Raw genomic sequence first — 4,854 nt, 5'->3', positions numbered from 1 at the left:
CTGGTCAGAGGCCAATCAAAAGCTGCCAGAATGGGTGTAGGGAAGCCTGTTTCCCACACAGTCTACTCCTTCCCACCCCAATCATTGGAAATAAGGTCTAATAACAAAACGCCTTCATTTCCCTCCTTACCTCCTCACTCTCGGGGATTTTGCAGCTTATCATTCCTAGAGAGGAGCAAACCTATTCCCCCCCTTCCCTTCTCCCCCTTCCAGGCAATCTCAGACCATCTTGTTAAACCTTAATGCAACATATGTTGAGGGCAGATGCTCATCTGGTGTAAATTATCCTGGCTCTGCTCAATTCAATGGAGTTCCAGTAATTGCGATCAGCTGAAGGCTGTACCTTTGTTTTAGTTACGGTGGTGGAAAGCTGAACCTTTCTGGGTATGGATGTGTGGAGGCTACAGGTTTCATCTGCTTGCTTTCTACATTTTGTGGGTGGGAAGAGGACACTGGAACGGCTACACGGTTTTCGGTCTACCTTCACCTGGAAAGTGTTATGGGTCAGTAAGTGCAGCAGCTCTGCTTTGTGCTGGTGAACATTTATTGCTCTACAGGTGGGGTGCTAAAGAGCCTGTGTGCTGCTTCACAAATAAAGGGAGAAACCACAGCAGTGTCAGCAGGGAGAAGCAAGCCTGACCTCCCCAAGATGCAGCTCCTGTTGAAAAGGCACTGGGAGGGGGAAATCAGAGGCTTACCAGAGCAAGGCAGGCTGCCTGTCCCTGCTGCTGGCTGCAGAGCTGTGCAGACCTCGATACCAAACCACCAAACTAGCCATGGCAGCAGGAGGCCCTAAGTGAGGTTTGACCCCTTTGTGGTGGCATGCTCCTGGAGAGAAAAGGACCTCGAGGGAAATGGAGAGTCTGCAGCCTAGGGACATTTGAAAGTATGGCCAAAGGCAAATTACGGAAATTCAGTGTCATGACCAAAGCCGCATAGATGATGAGCTGTGGAGAAGCTGATGCCCTGAGGTGGAGATACCATGAATTATTGTTAGCTCCTGTTAGGAAATTAGGGCTCTGTAACACTGCCATTCACATGACTCAACATCTACTTTTCTCTTTCAGGACACCTGATGGGAGAAGAAAGTCTGTTAACCTATGGATGGTTGACTTTAGTTTGTGCTCGGCTGTCACTGCTACTGGATGAAAAAGAATGCCACTAAAAGAAAACAACTGCAGACTTGAGCTTTGAAATTTAATTATAACAACATGGCAAGCTATGTGTGAAGGAAAAGTTAAGAGAAATGGCTTAAAACATTGAAGATTTTGGAATTCTTGTTCTTTTTTTTGTAAAGGTGTGATGTGAACAACCTCTTGAAAATGTATCAGTAGAAAATGGTCAATAAGAAATAACTCTTCTTGAGGAGTTATAACTACTTACTAGTGTTAAAAATCTGGGGCCAATTAACTTTGTGTGAAACTTTTGTTCTGAAACTCCAAAGCATGTGAAACTTGCTGGATTGTGTTTGCTGCTGAGATTTGGCTGCATGACAACACCCAAGCACACATCCCTGCCTGCCATCCTCTTAGCATGGCCATAGTACAGCAGGATGAAATTATTTAATGCCAAGTGACTCCATGTGCTGATATGATGTCAGCTGGGTTATCCAAACTACAGCTGATGGGTGTGTGCTGTGGTGGCAGGGCTGGGCTCCTCCAAAGCAAGGTGTCCCTATGCCCTGTGCCACCAGGGCACCACTCAGTGCCCCAGGGCTTGGTAGCTGTCATCTGCTGAATCTGCCAGAAGGTGATCCCTGCCTTCATACCCCTCCAAGAGGGCTTTCAGTTTTCCTGGAGAGGGAAGGCTGGCAAAGCAGAAGGCAGGTCCCCCACAGCTGTGCATACCATGGCCTGGGAGCTGATGCTGGAAGGTGTAGGCTTGCATGCTACACCTGATAGCTCCATCACCCTGGTGGCAGCAAGAAAGGGAGGGGGCCTGTGACTGTAGTACATCAGCCCTCTGAAGGAGGATGTACAAAGGGACAGGTGTCAGCACTGGAGGAGGGCCATGGTGGTCCTGGTAGATGAATGAGCGGTTTTTACATGGCCAACCTTGCTTCTCCAGACAGGGAGACCAGGTAGTGTGGGTTCCCCTGGCCACATACCCTGTATTCCCACTGTCAGAACCTGAAAAGCCACAGCCCAGTGACATGGGCATGGCTGGAGTCTTGCTTTCCCCCACCAGTCCCTGAAATCTTGGCAGCACTCTGTGAGGCTGGAGGGACCCAGAAGTTTACCCATTTTCCAGAAAAGCTGGGAATTGTTTCAGGAGGCTACAGCATAAGCACCACAGCAGGCATTCGTAAATCCTGGTAACTGCTCTCAGCAGGTTGAATTATCCGTCAAGCTCCCATGGCTTCCCCCTGCTGAAGACCATCTTGGTCTACTGCTGGTGTGGGAAGAGTTGGAGATATGATTGTCTCTCCTCTCTCAGCAAATCAGCAAGGAAGGAAGTAAGGAATCAGCTCCCATCCACCAGATTTATGCTTAGGACATGTGAAAGTGACTCACAAGATGCTCCTCTGATGCTGAGGAGCAGACTGACATGTAGCAGGGCAGGGTGACACCCCAGATCTGCCTCTTATACCCAGACGTGTGAAATTATGTTCTCAGTGAAATTGGAAGGAATTTAAGCGCATAATTGGGCATCAGGCCTTTGCTCTTCCTCCTGTGCAGCTCCATATTTATATAAAGTGGGGATAATATTTCCCTGTGTAATAAAGGGTTTACAAGATCAAAGTCCATTTGATGTGAGGGGTTCTCAAATACCCTGTTGTTAAATATTAATGATTGTAGAAGTATTTATGTGGAGGGCTGCTTGTGAGGGTGAAAATTGAGGCTTGAGCTGTTCCTCTCACTAGTCAGTTTTTCAGGATTGTTCCAGTACTTCACTCACCTTGAAAGAATAAACCTAGAAAATATGACAGTAAAACCACAGGCACTTAAAAAAAATTAAAAAAAAAAATAAAAATATGAAAGCCCAGGCAGGTGTAGCCCCTAAACTTTTTATTTTCTTCATTTCTTGAAATAAACCCACACGATTGCATAAGCAATAAACAAACCCTAAGTCAGTGTCCAGCAATTGTCACAACTTCTCCAAACTGTGTTCCTGTTACATGGGTTCCTGCAATTTCAGAAGGGGCAGTTCTAAGGTAAAACCAGGAGCACTGCTTTGTCCTCTGGCTAACGTTTAACAGGGTTCTGCAGGAGAAACCATCTCAGCCACCATCTCTGTCCCTCGTCAAGGTTTATATCTGATTTTCCCCTGCAAGAGGAGAAGGGCCTTCCTTCCAGGCCTTCATTCCAGGCCCTCCTGAGGATCCCAGCTGAGGGAGTGGGGACAGGTAATGACATGGGCTGGCATGGAAAGAAGGTTCCTCTCTGAAACACGGGAGTAACCAAACCCAACCATCCTTTGCAGCATCCTCAACTTCTCCTCATCTGCACTGCCCTAGCCCCCAGTGGGCAAAGGAAAGCTGAAACTGCTTTGATTTGCATCTCTGCTTTAAAGGCAGGCTGACACTGCTGTCCTTGCAAAATATAATTTTATATATATATTTATATATACATAAAAATGTGACTCCCAAAAGAAAAAAATATGAAAGAGGCTGCCATTTCTGCTCTAGCCTTGTGGGCTGGATGCTCTTTTAATTTAATTACTTTTAATCAGCAAATGAGACATACATTGTGCTCATCACCCACACTTGCGATTTGGAGAGGAGAACCTGATGAGGCCAGGAAGGAAAGTGGTGTTGTCCCAGCTGCTCTTTCCTGGGTGCTGAGCATTGTTCCCCAGTACTACCCCCTGCAAAACCCCAAGGTGTGCTGGTGTGCACAGCAAGCCCCCAGCAGACACTTTGGATGCTTTGGAGCAAGCACATCGCATTTCCTTTTGGAAAAAATACCTGCTGGGCTAGAATCAGCACACTAAAAGAGACAAAAAAGCTCACGAATTCTCTGTCTTTTTTATATTTTTTATTTTATTTTATTTTATTTTTCTTCTGGGCGTCCCTGGGGCCTGGCTGTTTCGGCAGGGTTGCCAGGCATGTATCTGCAGTTGCATCATGCACAGTGTTACTCGGGCTGGGGCTGGTGCTCTCGGCGGCTGACCAGGCTCACTATGCTTGCGCTGGGATTCCACAGCGGGCCTTAAATATCCCGGTTATTTTTATCCTCCTACGTAATGCAGCTGTGGGCCGTCCCACCGGTGGCAGGGCAACAGCTACACAATGTTTCCCTTTAGTCGGGAAGGGAAATGGAAAGAGGCCAGGCTTCCTGATCACATGGTGCCTGAAGTCAATGAAGAAAATTAGGAAAAAAAAAAAAAACTCCTCCCTCCCACTTTTTTTTTTTTTTTCTTCTTTTGTAACAAGCTGGTCCAGCTTAACCCTTGGCACAAAACACGTCTAAGAGAGAGCAGCCTGTCGGGACGTGAGCCAGGAAATCATCAGGGGAAAGAAAAAGAAAAAAAAAAGCAGAAAACCAGAACATAAACACAAGATTGCTGCGATAATTGGTGGCTCTGAAAAACACTAAGGAAATGTGAGGCTTGTATGAAACATCAGCAGACAAGAAGCGGGGTGATGTCAGACGGCCTTCCAGGATTAGAAACCCTTAAAAGCTCCCGAGCGCGGAGCTGCCTGAGAAAAATGCAGCAGCTCTCCAGAGTGGAAGGAACCGAGAAGGACAAGTTGTGTTAAAAACCTAAGTCGACCATTCATGTTCTCCTGAGGGAGAAGGGAAGAAAGCAGGGTGGACAAATGTACAACCTGTCCTTTAATTACACGATAGAGTATTTTTTTTCTTTTCCTCTAACCTCATATTTGAAGAGGCTGAAGTGTCCGAAAATGTA

The 4,854-nt window shown here is 46.6% G+C and overlaps 1 long non-coding RNA gene across 1 annotated transcript; it reads left to right on the top strand.

Moving 5' to 3' along the window:
* Positions 1–274: 274 nt before the first annotated feature.
* LOC311427799 lies at positions 275–2,046 on the top strand. Its single transcript, XR_014687571.1, has 2 exons — positions 275–503; positions 1,068–2,046. It is a non-coding gene; the product is annotated as an uncharacterized lncRNA (long non-coding RNA).
* The last annotated feature ends 2,808 nt before the right edge of the window (positions 2,047–4,854 follow it).

Source organism: Aythya ferina (genome assembly GCF_964211825.1).
Source record: "Aythya ferina genome assembly, chromosome: Z".
NCBI classification, from domain to species: domain Eukaryota; kingdom Metazoa; phylum Chordata; class Aves; order Anseriformes; family Anatidae; genus Aythya; species Aythya ferina.
This window is presented reverse-complemented; position numbering and strand designations above follow the sequence as displayed.